This window comes from Tachypleus tridentatus, chromosome 12 (genome assembly GCF_004210375.1).
Source record: "Tachypleus tridentatus isolate NWPU-2018 chromosome 12, ASM421037v1, whole genome shotgun sequence".
NCBI classification, from domain to species: Eukaryota; Metazoa; Arthropoda; class Merostomata; order Xiphosura; family Limulidae; genus Tachypleus; species Tachypleus tridentatus.
The window spans coordinates 96,799,081-96,815,450 of NC_134836.1; the positions used below are offsets into that span (position 1 = coordinate 96,799,081).

The 16,370-nt window shown below is 36.7% G+C and overlaps 1 long non-coding RNA gene across 6 annotated transcripts in view; it reads left to right on the forward strand.

The window, feature by feature from the left end:
• Positions 1–16,370, forward strand: part of LOC143234083 (uncharacterized) — a 38,830-nt gene that overhangs the window by 16,343 nt on the left and 6,117 nt on the right. For 4 of the 6 annotated variants that reach the window (XR_013018511.1, XR_013018512.1, XR_013018510.1 and 1 more), the window contains one exon: positions 2,371–2,656. The exons of 1 other annotated variant lie outside the window; for it this stretch is intronic. This is a non-coding gene — a long non-coding RNA (uncharacterized LOC143234083). Of the gene's footprint in view, positions 1–2,370; positions 2,657–11,172; positions 11,665–16,370 lie in introns of those variants that run through there. One more of the 6 variants, XR_013018509.1, reaches the window with a different exon arrangement.

Sequence of the window (16,370 nt, forward strand, 5' to 3'; positions counted from 1 at the left end):
TTATTTGAATATGTAGTATTTGATAACAATCTGGTGTGCAATTTCTGCAGGACTGATAACGATCACAGTACATATCCTTACTTTTCATTTCTTGGGATGCCATCTTGGGGTTTTTCACCATGTGGTTTGGTACCAGTTTTGTGCCTTGCCTTTTGGACTTCTTTAGATTCTATGTATGTCTTTTTCAGGTGGTCTACATTTAACAGAACTTCTACAATTTTATTTGTTTGTTTTTTATTAACACCATTAATTATACATCTGGCTTCAGTTATTATAAATATACTGTCAAACACATCACAAAATAAGCTAATTATTGTAAGATACTCTCAAACATATCACAAAATAAGCTAATTATCAGAAGATACTCTCATATATATCACAAAATAAGCTAATTATTAGAAGATAGTCTCAAACATATGATGAAATAGGCTACTTATTGAAATATTCTCTCAAACATATCACAAAATAAGCTAATTATTATAATATACTGTCAAACATATCATAAAATAAGCTACTTATTATAAGATACCTTTGCACAGCTTTCATAATTTCTATGCCACAAAACACAAATTGTTCATTACAGTCACATAAAGTAAAGATGTGGTGTTCCACAAGCTCAGTCATATGTTATTCCTCACAATATCTTTGGTTCTTAAGTATGCCCATTCCAAACCATACTAACCCATGGACTTGTGCCTAAAGCAAGGGAAATGCTGTCCATCCCTGCCATTCTTTAGATTGAATAAATTGTGTTTGGTCTGCTTTTCAAAATGAGGTCTTACGATGGTGGTATTCTGCTGGTGTAGATGACAAAATGTCTTCCAAATAGTTGCTCCATATCTGCACAGATTTATCAGAGCAGATGTTATAGATTTGGAATGTACTGTCATAATGACTTGGATCCCTCATTCTACCATCACAAAAATGTTGACTTTTGGTGGTTGAATTTTGGATTTAGAGCTGAACCAATCGACATGGTTTCCTCATCCTTGTAGTGTACCAGCATAAATGTAGTTCACTCCTATGATTGTGATCCCTCATCCTATGCTCTCATAGATCTTGATTCCTAGCAGCAATTGCATTTTTGATTTAAGAGCTGAATCATTCAACATAAGCCCATACACCTTTATGGTGTCTCTGGTCCCACTCAGTTTGTCTTGAATGCACTATCCCACTGTTGTATGATACAGTGGTTGCACCTGTTGGTTGCTCTGCTTCTTCCTCTTGCACTACTCCTTGATGTCTTTATGCCAAGTATATTACTGTATTTGAGATGGTTTTAGTCTGTGTGAGATGAGTGGGATATATGTGTTAATTCACCCTTCTCACATGTTCCCTGTTCACAGATTGCTGGTGGGATTTCTCCATCTGATTGGCTGAAATTGAGATGAAGACAGTATAATCCTTCTACCTATTTCTAATTGGATGTTTTATTCCAGAGGGCAAGTTTTGAACAAAGTTAGCTTACAGTGTATGGTCTGCCATACCATGGCTACTCTGCACCTTGGGCAGCATCCCTTACTTTACCATTCTTCTCATCAGGAAGATTTAAGTTAGAATATATTGTGAGTAGAATCACTGTTCACCAATTTTCTTTCCACATTTGTCACCTTTTTCACATCTGGCTAAAGAATATAAGTGGTATGGAAGTGGTGTGGTCACCCACTTATAATCCTCTTATTAGTTGGTTCCCTAGTTAGGGTATCCTTTGGATGCTTTTGGAAGATGCTTCTAATTCTCTCTCTCTCACACCTATTCAGTGTGAGATTCTAGCGATGTGTATGAGTAGATATAAGGTTACTTATAGGAAGATTTAATTTTCCTATGCTGAAAATGAATTTCTGATACACTTTTACACTTTCTTCCCAGTGTTTACTGGTACTTACATTTCTGTTTAAATTCAAAGTGATAGGTAGAATACCACAAAGGGAGTCACAGGAGTCATGTCAGTGTGTGGCTCTACCGCAAGTGAAGATTTGTTGCATGATAATTTGCATGCAAGAATCAATTGAACCACATGAATATGTGGGTGAAATTAAGTGCTTATCAGAAATACATTTTTGATGTAGGAAAATTTTAACTTCTTATGAAAAAATAACTTCATGATTAAAATTAACATTTTGCTCTAACTGGACTCATGTTCAGAAGATATATTGATAGCTTCATGTTTACTCAAAAACTTCTTATAAAATAGAGCTTAAAAATGTTAATAACAAATTTAAAAGAAAAATTATATAAAATGAGCATCCTTAGGTAAATTTTGGCCCAGCTTATAAAACTCAGTGAGGTGGCTTTATTTGAAAATTATTACTAATGACCATGCTACATTTACTTTGATTAGCTTTATAATGTTAGCATGTGTATCCACAGAAATTTTTCCATGGGGGCAAAGTCATCATCACTGTGTCAGGGCTCAGGAGATACTGGAAAGACTACATTGGTCTCTTTGCTGACCAGAATGATGATTCCTACATCCAATATCCAAGAAGCTGCCATGGTAGCAATGATTTTTAATATTTAGCTACAGAGTTAGTACCAAGAGATTTTAAGTAAAATAGCTGACAAACTTGGCAACTTTTATTAGAACTGAAAGTTAAGTGTAATGAATAGTGTGAAATTGTGAAGTGAATAAAAACTTTGTAAATTCAAATAAATATGGCTAAATGAATAAAAAAAGTATTATAGTTATCATTTTCCATGGGGGAACTTTCTCTCCCCTCCAAAGATATTCATTAATAATAATTATAGACAGAATAAATGTGTGACATATCACAGATAAGCAAGAAGTGGATGCTCATGATTATTATAAAATAATAAAATTATTTGCTTTTTGAAAAATATATGTAAGCACAAAGGAAGTGGTTTAATACATTTATCAGAAGAAAAAGAAAGCAGTTTTGGTATTCTTGGTTTAAGAATGCAGTATACAAATAGTACATTACTGATGCATATATGTATTATGTATGTGGGGACTCCAGGATGGTCCATGAGATCAATTTTAACCAATCACATTTTCTTTTATTTGTTTGATCCTCACTCTTTTTCCATAATGTTTCTTTTCCCCCAAAATTGTTAGCAACCTGTCAGTGGCCCCCATGTAAAGTTGCTGACATGGGGTTTTCTATTGGCTTCTGTCTTGGTCAGATTAACTGTTTCTGTTCCTTCTGTAGAGAAACTTTGATGGAGGGAGTTTGTCTACCTGCTGTATCTTTTTTGTATTGCATGTGACTTATTTCTATCATCACTTGATACTTATGGGTGTCCCAGAAGCATTTTTATTGCAAATTGATATCACCTGTTTGATTTTTTGTTGTTGACCTTTAGATATAGACCTTCTTTAGCTGAAGGGCTACATTTGAGCTGACTGACATCAACAATGTAGGTATTTGGTTGGTCGGGGGTCATTTACTATGAGGTTACAATCTAATACCTGGTATTCCTTCATAGATACATGGGTTTTTTAGGTTCTGGTATTGAAGTTGGTCTTTTCTTTCAATTCTCTACCTGCATTATCCTTTTTACCTGTGGTATTTCTACTCCCACCTGAACAGTAAGGTGTGGACTTTTGTTTCATAGCCATCAGAGTCACTGATCATGGGGATGGTAATGAGAGTTTATCTCATTATATTGGGATATTGTTGGCAGATGATTTTTGTTCTTATCTCAACCAGTTCTTCAGTTCTCCAAGATCTACAATGGTGTTCTTTCTCACATTGCATTGGCATTCTCATAGTGAATTCATTTGCATTTCATTGTTTCATGTACAGGGATCAGATTCTACAGTTCAAGGATCTAGCTATTTGTCTAGTATCAGCACCATATGTCTTCTGCTGGGTTGTACAAGTTTTCATCAAATTTAAGCCCACTTCAACTACCTCTCATTCAGCTCTAGGCAATGAAATGAGCAGTATGGCCCTTACTTCAAGATGTTTCTATCTCTCTAGGTTTGTGGTCTCCCCTCAGAACTCTTAAATCTTGGGATGAGGACACATGTTATTTCTTCAGTGCAACTAAAGGATTTGGAACTTCAATCCACTGGATCTCCCAGTCTCTCATCAAGAGTAGCATCTTAAATTTTAAGTGGTGGTTGGTTTGGATGTGGTGTGCATATTAAAGGTCATGTAATCCAGAGTAGATAAATGGAGGATGAATCTTCATTTTGCATCACTAGTTTAGATTTTCTTTCTGTCCAACAGCCAATAGTGCAAGGTCTAGTTCTCTTGCAGAGGAATATCCACATTAGACATTTCATCAGTTCCACGGTGAACTCTTACATTTACTCTCATGGAGGCATTTGTTCTCTTGGCTGTTTTGAAATTTGACTCTTTCTCTATGGGGCTTATTTCTCTTGTATCAGTCTCCTGGCTTGCAATTTTCTTGGGATGATGAATTTCTTAGATTGTCAGTTTTAGCTCTCACTTTCTCCTGACCAAATGACAATATGTAACTAGGATGAAATGAACTTTACCACTTCCTTGACTGAGTGTTCTTTACTTTATTACATTATAATTTTCATTATCAGCAATTTCATTTCTTCCTCTTGTAAGGAGACTCATTTTATGTCATGGTTGTGTCACATTTGCTTTCGTGGGCAGGATTGTTGCAGTTTTTCATGACTGGATGTGTACCTGTTTTATTTCAGTTTCTTGATTGAGTACTTTATTTTCTACCCAAGTATCATATTTATTACTTTTGTTTTTCCTTTCTTTATATGCAAGTAATATATTTGCTCATAATACTTGTAGAACATTGTTTCACTGTATAATAATTAATCTCTTCTCAATTAGTAATATTTTACCCAATTATATATATATATATATATATATATATATCTTGGACTAATATACAGGCTTTCCTTCTTTTCATTTTTCCAAGAAGAATTATACAAGTTCAGTTTGGCTGACTGGATTGTTCAGTTTACCTTTTGATATGCTTAATGGAGTATTGGGATGAGATGCTAACTTTACCCAATTAGCAATTACACAGTTAATTATATATTTCTGATTCTTTTATATTCTACATATCTATTAACCTTACATATACAATAGGATCAAAATAGCCATACTGTAATCATTTACAGTTACTTTCAAAATTTAATTAAATAACTTTAGTATCACTCTAAGTCAAAAACTTGCCACTAACAGCTTGTATCTGCCTTCTTTCAGCACAAGTTTTTGCTTACCATTTGCCTTGCAACTCACTTGTTACTGCACTAACATGTAAATGATCATTCAGCAACCTTCTGCCAATAGGAGTGTGATACTACAACTATCATAACTAGCACAATCTCTAATCATGCAAGTGTTATTCACTTCTTAATTGGTAGTGCTACTGATTAAACATTTGTTGCTAAAGGCTTAATTAACTTATCCACATGTTTTTGCTTTTGCAAATTTCTCCTTCAGTTAATTTATTTCATGTTTTCATTTCTGTGCATTTTAATTTTGGGGTTATGCACTTGCAGTTTTGAGTGATCCCAACTGCAACTGCTCATACTGCAGCTGGAGAATTCTTGACCATGTCTAATGGATCAGTATCATGATTCTTGTTCCATGAAGTGACAGGTCTGATCTGTTGGGAGTTGACCTCTTTCTTGGTACAATCAGAACACACTGTTGATTGTCCTAAAAAGGTTTTTAGTGATCTTTTAGTTTTGGGTACAGACAGCCTTTTTTCTCTTCTTTGTCTCATGTCATCTTGTAGGATTTGTCCATACCTTTTCCACCTTTGTTAGATTTGTTTATTTAGGTATGTCATGTTTTGTATTTATTTCCCATTCCATATCTTTGAAGCCCAAGCTGCCCTTGAAATGTTCTGATTCCACCACCTACTTTGTCAGCTCAGTGCTCACTAAAGGTATATGACACATACTGCTTCCTTCCATGGTTCCTGAGTCTGTTTATTTTCTTTGTGAAATCCTCAACTTTCATTTAACTTTTTCCCATCACCCTTCTGGGTTGCATTTGCTAGCTCATCCACCTGCCATTTTCTTCTCTTACTCCTGCATGTTTTCTTCCCATTAGATCTGCCATCTTACTTTGTCCCTGGATGCACATTTTCATCCTCCCTTGGGGAACATTATCAATACTGTAACTGTTTATGTGTGGTGGCAATTATTTCATTCATTTTTCTCTTTCTTTGCAGGGGCCTTTATTACATATTTGGAATTCACTCTCTGCGGAGTATTGCCTGACCAACTTTACTTAGTCTTAAATATATATTGTACAACCTGTGAATATGTTAGATGACTATGATGTTAAGATTATTCCTGCCATGGATCTGATGTACCATTCCAAATGTCATCATTTGTTAATTGATCAACTCACTACAGTATGTTCTCCATGCATTAATATAAAGTGTAGAAAAAAGGAGAAAAAATAACACAACACAAGGCCATTTTCTACCCACCATTGTGTTAGGGTGTTTTGCTGGATTGCTCTTTTGTGGTCTTTTGCTTCATAAATATTCATCCCAGACTGTACACTCATTGACTAACACACCTCTTTTACTCTATTTTTTCCCTAAATGAGTAGAAGAGAAAGAAGTGCAATGCTTAAAGATTTAATAATATCACCTACCCAGAGGCTTATTGTCCCTAACTCCATCTCAGACATATGCTGCTGCATGCCATTCCACTACCACAGCAGGAGTACAGGCAGATCTTTTTGTACCTCCAACAGAGTTGTTTGCAAAACATCTTAAGAATCTCATGCCTTCCATAATTAAAAAAGTTGATGCATATATGTCTACTTCGATCTCCGTCCCTACCACTCCTTCCAGTGACTGTCCAGTTTCACTTCCTTCAGGTTCAAGTGTTTCCTTGGGTCCGTCCTCTTCTGCAGCCCTGAGAAGTAAATTGATCATTCATTCACATCCTCAGTCATTGGAATCGTTGTCCACAGACAGAGATGTGCCTACTTGACCCAGGACAGGATTCATGGAGGTTGATAGATCTTCGTCCAATAAATAAAAAAAAACATGGTTGCACACAGATCTCCCCATCACATCCTCCTTCATATATATAACAATGGCTACTCTGATCCAGTGGAACTATCAAGGTTTTTGATCAAATATATATGACAATAAGGAGTTGATTGATTTTTACTATCACATGTGCCTCTTCTTACAGGGAACATGTCTGAAACCTGTTGATACAGTCACCCTTCGGCAATTTTCCTTGTACAGAAATAACAGATTGAGTGATGGATGAGTGCATGGTGGAGTGGCTTTGCTGGTTGGTCAGCATGTGCCCACCCTGTCTTTGTCATTTAATACAAACTTGAAGACTGTAGCCATTCTGTGTTTCCTTGGATCATACCATCACTATTTGTTCTCTCTACCTGCTTCCTTAAAAGATCTATAATCAGTCAGATCTTGATGCCTTCATTGAGCAGTTACCATCTCCTATTTTACCATTGGGGGATTTTAATGGACATAATCCCCTCTGGTTCTTATACTTAATTTCATGCACCTAGTCAGTCTTTTACTGCTATAGATCTTTCTATCTGCTCCTTTTTTACTGCTATAAATCTTTCTATCTGCTCCCCTTTGCTTACTTTTCTTGGAGAGTTGATAGTAATCCAGTGGGCAGTGATCATTTTCTGTCATTTTGAGAGAGACTGGCTGTGGTCAATGCCATCCAACCCTAGCACTGCAATGGAAGTTGGACCAGGCTAACTAGCCTTCTTTCATTGCTCTCTCAGAACTTGATCCTACCATCATGTGTAAGACATCCATAGATGACTGTGTTGTAGCAGTAACTGATTGTATTGTCCAGTCAGCTGCTCAGTGTATTCTTTAAGTCTCGCTGCTCAGTGTATTCTTTAAGTCTCAACATGTTTCCCACAGTATTCTTGTCCTTGGTGAAATCTTGCCTGCCACATGACAAGAAAAGTTCAAAAACAGGCTTGGAAAACCTTTCACAGGTATCCCACATTTTTAAACTGCATTGCATTTCAGCAGGCCCATGCACGTGCTCAGCAGGTCAGATGTGAATGCCAGATGGAATCTTGGATTAAATACACCTCTAGCATTTCTTCTACCACCAGTTCCAAAGTTATATGGGACAAAAATTTGAAAGGTTAGTGGCCAGTATACTTTTGTCCCCCTTTCAATCTTGTTCTATGACAGCCAGGAAGTTGCTGATGCCCAGAGTATTGTTAATACTCTTGGCAAAAGCTTTTCTCGTGCATCTAACACTTCTGCTTCATCCCCCATCTTCTTAGCCATCAAAATATGGGCAGAATGATTGCCTCTTTTCTTATGGACTAATCATCTCTATGACTATAATTGCCCACTTACACTGGTAGAACTTAAACTTACTCTTCATTGGTCTGGTAGTACATCAGTTGGACCTAATGATATTCATTACAAGATGTTGTGCCATCTTTCTCCCACTCTCTTGCTGTTCTTCTTGTTGTTTTTAACTGGATCTGGTAGGAGAATGTTTTTCTCAATGCTTGGTGCCATGCTATTGTACTCCTTTTTCCTAAACCTGGGAAGGATCCCAAGATTTCTTTGAACTACCTTCCAATTCCTTTGACGAGCTGTCTCTGTAAGATCTTAGAGAAGATGGTCAATGCTCTTCTTGTTTGGTTCCTTGAATTAAACAACCTCCTCCCACCCACTCAGTGTTGGTTGTGAAGACAGCGCTCCACCATGAACCACCTGATTCAACTTGAAACAGTAATCAGGGAAGCAACAACATCTTGTTCCTGTATCTTTTGATGTTGAGATGGCTTATGATACTATGGGGAAGTATGGCATCCTGCAAAATCTCCAATCATATAGATTGCATTACCATTTGCCCATTTTTATTAAACATTTTTAATGGACTGACAATTCCAAGTTCATGTGGGTTTGATGCTTTCCCACACAAACATGGAGTCCATCAGGGTTGTGTCTTAAGCAAAACACTTTTCATTATAAAGATTAATACCATCGGTGGACAACTCCTCCTGCAGTCGCAAGTAGTCTCTATGTCAACCACCTACATATCTTGTGTCAATTGTTGAGCTTGAGGTTTATTGAGCAGCAGCTACAGAATGCCCTCAGATGTTTACTGAAGTGGACCATGGCACATCTTTTTACCTTTTCTTGCTCTAAAAATGTTTGCATGCACTTCTGCTGTCAACAGGGTATTCACCCCAATCCCAAACTCGGAGAAGTTGTGGTTCCTGTAGTCCCTGAGCAAAGTTCTTGGGGCTTGTCTTTGAATGCAAGCTGACTGACCTTTATTCCACACAACAAGCAGCTATGTGTTAAGTGTACAAGGGTACTGAACATTATCTGTGTCCTCTTTTCCACCTTTTGGAGAGCAGATGTTCTATTCTAAAAATCTATCATACCCTCCTTTGATCAAAATTGGACATGGTTCTCTGGTTTATGGTTCTGCCAGGACATCAGCCTTCAAAATGTTGGATCCTATTCACCATCAGGAGCTTTTGCCACTTCTCCAGTCCAGAGTTTGTGCACTGAACCTCATGAATCTCCTCTACACCTCTGCTGTTTGCAACTATATGCTACAAAACTTTGTTCATTACCACAACATCGCACCTGGGGTTTTGTTTTCCTTCCCTAGTGGGCCATGCTTTTTCAGAATAAACAGTCTACCATTGTCCTTTTTGGCTTTCATATCCAGGTGAGTTAGATGAATTCGGTCTGTCCTTAGAGGACATTGCTGTCTCCACCAATCAGCCCATCCCACCGTGGCTTATTACCATTACCAAGTGTGACCTTTCTTTTAGTCATCTGAAGAAGGTGAATACTCATGATTGGAAGTACTGTCTTCTATTTGCTGAACATCTTTTGAACTATCCTTCCATTCCAATTTTTATGGATGGTTTGAAATCAGGTGACTCTGCCATGGTTTGTTGTGGTTAGGTGGTTGCACGCATGATCTCCTCTACATTTTCTGTTTACTGCCAAACTATTCTATTTATACTGAGTTGCTTAGCTGTATACTGGCCCTGGAATCTCTTCACATCAGTTCTCACCCTGTTCTCATCAGTATTCAAAACCTACTGGTCTGTTCTTCATTATCATCTATTTCTATCCAGTTCTTCTGGATACTGGGCCACTTTTTTATTTGCAGGAACACTCCAGCTAAGCCTGTCTAATCTGGTGCTATCAGAGACCATGCCTGACATACATGGACTACAGACCTGTATTCAAGGCTTGGCTCTGTGCCAGTTGACTTGGATTGAGTAACATAATAACAACTTTTCCATATCAAACCTTCTGTTCTATTTGGCTGTCTTGCTTCCGTAAGGATCAGAAGAACGAAGTTGTTCTGGCTAGGCTACACATTTGTCACTGTTTTTTTTAACTTGTTTTCTTTTATCTGGAACTGATGTACCAATGTGTGGTGTGTGCGACACTCAAGTCACGATAGCCTGCATTTTACTATCGTGCCATAATTACAACCATAGCAACAGTACCATTTTAGACATATTTTTTACCATGGGTTCATTGGACAGTGTAGTTGGTAATGATGACACTGTCTATCTCAGTTGTTTTATTTATATTTTTAAGGGCCATTGGCTTTTTTAACTCTTAAGTTTCTGATTTGAAAATTGGACTTTGTTTTGTTTTAACATGATTCCTTTTTACATATTTAAATAATTTTACTTTTTACCAATTGTTTGCACAGATGAGCTAGTTGCTTTGTACCAATAAATGCTTAACAACGAAACATTCATCTAGAGCTTGTTGAAACCATGCTGGATTCAAATTTTTCAATTAATTTTTTATGTATAAAGTTAAAAGAATAAAACTTTTATTGAAGAATTTTTAATTTTGAAGTTTTTTGTGTGTAGATAAATGACTATAGGTTAATTTTCTCTAATCATTTTAGTTAATTGGTGCAGTGTTTGCATGGAGACAAAATACACCCATCTGGGCATGATAGAGGTAGTAATAAAACTGTAAGCATAACAATACCAGTCTAAATGTATGTGATATTAGGGAAACTCGCAGGTTAAAAAAATCAACTAAAGACAAATATTCAAACCTTACAATCCAAGTGCTTCAAAAGATGGTTTGTTTTTTCATCAGGGGCAAAGCGCTTATGTATATTTATATTTGTGTACTTAAATAGAAATACTTACATACTTAAAATGTATAAGTATATTATAATGCACCAAGCCATTTAGCATGAATTTACATTGGTAGATGATGACAAACAAACATCAAGAAAACTTCTTTACAAATCCAGAGCCATAATGGACTGTTCTGCAACACATTTAATGTTGATCAAGTAACAAAAAAAAATTATGTTGTGGTTGGAGATGCTGCGAGTGGATTATACTCTCACTTCCACCATTTGTGTATCAATAACTTCTGGAAAGTGTAAGTAACAGAGTATAGTGTGTTATTAATAATAAAATGGACACAATTTATCAAAATGGGGCCCTGGTGGTGAAACATGTTATCCCTCTTAAGCATGCTGCTTAAATATCCTTGATAATATACATTTGAGTGACTTAATATTGTGATATATGCTTTTAAAACTGGTTAATTTGCATTGCCACATTCCACTCACAGAACACAATATGATTAGCTTGGTTGACTGAATTTCAGATATGATGATATTGTAGAAAAATGTGTATTCATTTCATTTTTATGTTGCAAAATTGAGAGTCAATTTTAGTCTTTCTTCTAGCATAGTAATTATACAAAACTGACATATTTCATCTGTAAAAATACATTTTTTTCAATTTAAAATCGGCAGTAAGTATACTTACTTGGGTCAGACATTAGTTTGCCAACATAATCTTTTTTTTATATATTTATATATATTAAGTGTGCAGGTGATCTTTTGTATCTAGTTCTCACTCTGCAACCTTCAGGCAGATTATAAAGTTGTTTTTAAAAAAAACTATTTTGGATGAGTTTAATGATTTGATTTTGTTCTAATCAAGATTTATAGCTTAGTTTTATAAATACATTTACACACAAGGTTTTGGAAAATATATAGTTAAGACTTCTAGAGCCATTGTTTATTGGAAAAAAATTCAATATAAAATGTTGATAATTATGGAGAATGGAATGCCATGGTACAGTACATACTAGGTAACAAAAAGTAATGGAATACTATTGAATGTTAATATCAATGAATTGAAACCCCAAACAAGGTCATGACAAATCTCAAGGCAACGGGACATGTGGTTAAGTAGAAATACATTCCAAGCCTATACTTGTTAGATAATAAAAAAGAGGAAAACCAGCAGAAAGCAGATGTCATTAAGTCAACAGGTTGACAGGAAATTTATAGTCTGGGGCACACTATCAAAATATTGATCAATATTTCTTACCACATTCAGGAAAGAGCTCAGAGGTAAAAAAAATTATGAAATCAAAACTCTTAAACTTGAGTCTTACTGAGCAGGGGTGATTGCAAAGGAACACATACAGGGTGGAGATTGAATGTCTGGATTCTAGGTACAGGTGCAAATATGGAGACACCAAACTTTAATGAAACTGAGAAACAGTATACGAGTTGATAGTCTGTACCAATGCTGATGAAATACTTCAGTGATACATAAGAAATAGCCAGTCAGAACCCAGGAACCATTTACTGTAGTTATGGTTTTAGTTTCATTTTAGAATAACATTAACATCCAATTGAAAGCCAAGAAACATGTTGTGGTTATTATTTTAGTTCTGCCTAAAATTATACCAGTATCCTGTTCATTAAGTATAAGGAACCATGATTCTGAGATAGCAAAAGAGAGTTCTTCTGTTTTTCAGCAAATTTTCCAAGTCTTCAGATGTCATCCTTAGTTTCTCTGGAGAACATTCACCACTCAAAGTCCAGAGAGGTTTAAATGCCTTTTCTTCATCTAGCAGTATATCTAGAATAAAGTTTATAATGACAAAGGGTCTAGTAAGAGTTAAGCTACTTCATAATGTGCTGAGTATTGCAGATGTTTCAATAAATATATTAGAGGGCAATTTAATGCTAGAGAGAGTGATCTAGATGTAGATTTTCTTAATTTGTTTAACTGAATATAAGTTTTGTGTTATTTGTTCTCCAAGTTTCTTTTAGTTTGTTGTTTATATAAAATTACTTGAGTTGGTGGTATGTGAGCACTATCCATGACTGTAAAGTATCCTGGTAATAAATAAACTTATTGTAACAAGTACAGATTAAACCCAAGAACTATAGCTTTTTGTTGTAAATTTGTGCAGTCGACAGGATTATTTGGGCAACCAATAAATAACAGGTTGTGAAGAATAAAAAGGTTGAAATAAGTTAGTATAATTAGATATATCTATTATTGCTAGAACAATAGAAGGTGCATGACCCATAACTGGTTGGGCCCAGAATAGCCAGGTGGGATAAGGCGTTCGACTCGTTATCCAAGGGTCGCTGGTTCGAATCCTGGTTGCACCAAACATGTTCGCCCTTTCAGCCATGTAATAATAATGTGATGGTCAGTCCCACTGTTTGTTAGTAAAAGAATAGCCCAAGAGTTGGCAGTGGCAGTCATTTCACACTGCTAAATTAGGGAAGACTAGTACAGATAGCTCTTGAGTAGCTTTGTGTGAAATAAAAAACAACAACAAATAACTGGTAGATGTATTGACACAGAATTTAAGGCCACTGCAGATCAGGCTGCCCCAGCAGGATTATGTGGAGCTACACATTTGATGAGTGCTATACCACTGTTTCAAGGTAGATCTAATAAAGATATCAAGATTTTCATTGATGCAGTTTACAAAGCTACTAGGATAGTGAGATGGGCAGATGCTCAAGAATCAGCTGTACTTAAGCTAAAAAACTGTTGACTTTCAGTATTTAACACACAGGCTAACACAAAAGTATTAAAGTGAGAAACGACCAATATGATACTGATGCAGATTTACTATATAACCCAGCAGAAGGGAGAATCACTTATGGGTACTTAGACAAAAATTACTTTATAGGACATAGTCACGAACAAAGTAATGATACAAAATACTGTGAATGAAGTCTGATTAGTAACATAATGAGAAGAAACATAAACAAAAGCAAAAATACCTGACATGACTCTGCTAGATTTAATTGAAGTAGTTATACAAGAAGTTATGCAAGAAATAGATATACAAACCTCAGTATTCAGTTATGAACCTTCCAGATTGATAGAATAGGAAGCAAAGTATGCCAGAGGACACAACAACCTGATCAACTGTGAAAAGCTTGGGCATATGGCTTAAAAACTGCTTCAAGAAGAAAAAGAAGGAAGTAACATTCCTCATCTGTGAATGAAAAGACCACATGACTAGGACCTAAAGATGCTTACCAAAAACAGAAAACAAGAGAGCCCCAAGGGCTGAAACTTTTAAAAATTTTAAGTTTGTTAAAACCACTGGAAGACCAATGTTTCCTGGTAAAGCAAAAAAAAATCTCATAATTCCAGCCAGAATTATGGCAGTTTGAAATAAAAGATTAAGGATTAATAGTTTATGACGTTAAGCCAGTAGTTACTGTAAAAAAAGGAGGTATGAAACATTAGTGATTAGATGATACAGGAGCTAAATCTTTCATGTTAAGTGCTGACTTGGTGAAAAGCAGTTGCGTATTATTAAATCTGAGGGTTGTGGGTTCGAATCCCCGTTGCACCCAACATGCTTGCCCTTTCAGTTGTGGGGGCATTATAATGTGATGGTTAATCCCACTATTCATTGGTGAAAAATAACCCAAGAGTTGGCAGTGGGTGGTGATGACTAGCTGCCTTTCCTCTAGTCTTACACTGCTAAATTAGGGATGGCTAGCACAGATAGCTTTTGTGTAGCTTTGTGCAAAATTACAGCAGACAAACAAACATTATTAAATAATGAAGGAAAGAAGTTTCAAAAAGTATTTTATCTTCCAGGACAGAATATTTTGTTAAAAGGATAGATAAATAGTGTTCAAATAGAAGGAGGGAGCTTATAACTTGGACATATTTTCTACATGTGTAAACAGATAAGAGTAAGAAACAAATAATATTCTCTGATAAGGTTTCTTACAAAATTATGATACTAAAATATTCTGACTGTGTGGGCTCTGCCATGGTTTGTTATTGTTCGGTGGTTGCGCACAGAATCCCCTCTACAGTTTCTGTGTTCACTGCTGAACTGTACGTCATTTCTCTTGCCCTGGATCACATAGAAGCTAAGCAGTACTCAAACTGCACTATTTATACTGACTCGCTTAGTTCTCTACTGGCCCTGGAATTGCTTCACGTTAGTTCACACCCTGTTTTCGCCGATATTCAAAACCGACTGGCCCATTTCTCTTAAGCATCTACTACTATCCGGTTTTTTCTGGATACCAGGCCACATTGGTATTCACGGGAACAAGCTCGCCGACACCGCATTTAAATGTATCTGCTCTGGCACTCTCACTGCTTTGCCTGTTCCATACATGGACTATGGTCCTGTATTCAAGGCTTGGCTCTGTGTCAGCTGGCAGTCGACTTGGGAATGAGCAACGTGAAAACAAGCTTTTCCAAATAAAACCATATATTGGATTCTGGCCGTCTTGCTTCCATAAGGATCGGAAAGAGGAAGTTGTTTTAACTAGACTACGCATTGGTCACAGTTTTTTAACTCATCGTTTTTTTTTTATCTGGAACTGATGCATTAGTGTTTAGTTTGTGTAACACTCAGATCACTGTAAGCCACATTCTACTTTCTTGCCGTTGTTAAGAGTCGTAACGACGGCACCATTTCAAACATGTTCTATCATAAGGTTAGTCCATAACGTTAGACAATGTTATTGGTGATGGTAACACTGTCCACCTTCCCCTCGGTGTGGATTCCTGTACGTGGTGAGGGGACCTCCCAGGGAAGGTTCTGTTCTATCTGGTTACCTTCTCTGGGATCTAAACATCCACCCACGTGTTTGCCGTGCGTGGCGACCCGTGAAGGGGAGGAGAAGATCCTGGTGGTTGAGGGGTCCAACCCTAACACACCACTTTGGCCTCGAATTCCTGTAGACGGGCGGCCTTTGGGTGGCCCCCTTGGGTCAATCGGCTGGTCCACTTGGGCTAGAGTCAACCAAGTACCAGTGTTGGAAGTTATCAACGGGTGTTGTGGACATTGTGCCTGATGCTGGTGTTTGGGTATAGTGCTCACGAAACCCTGGCGTTGCTGCATTGTCCTTGCGTGACTTTGTAGTGCGTCCCCTTGTAGGGCTCCATGGTGGGTGGGGTCAGTAGGTACCGAAATTTTTTCCTTTTCCTATGGATCCTCAAAAAAAGTTTAAATAAAATTGTAAAAAAACAGTCAATGGGTAAGCGACCACGTCTTGAATACTCAGAACAGCAATCTTCAACATCAGTAACACACGTACCTCATTTTCTTATATTACATTCTCTTTCGGAAAACCTTTAGGGCAAATG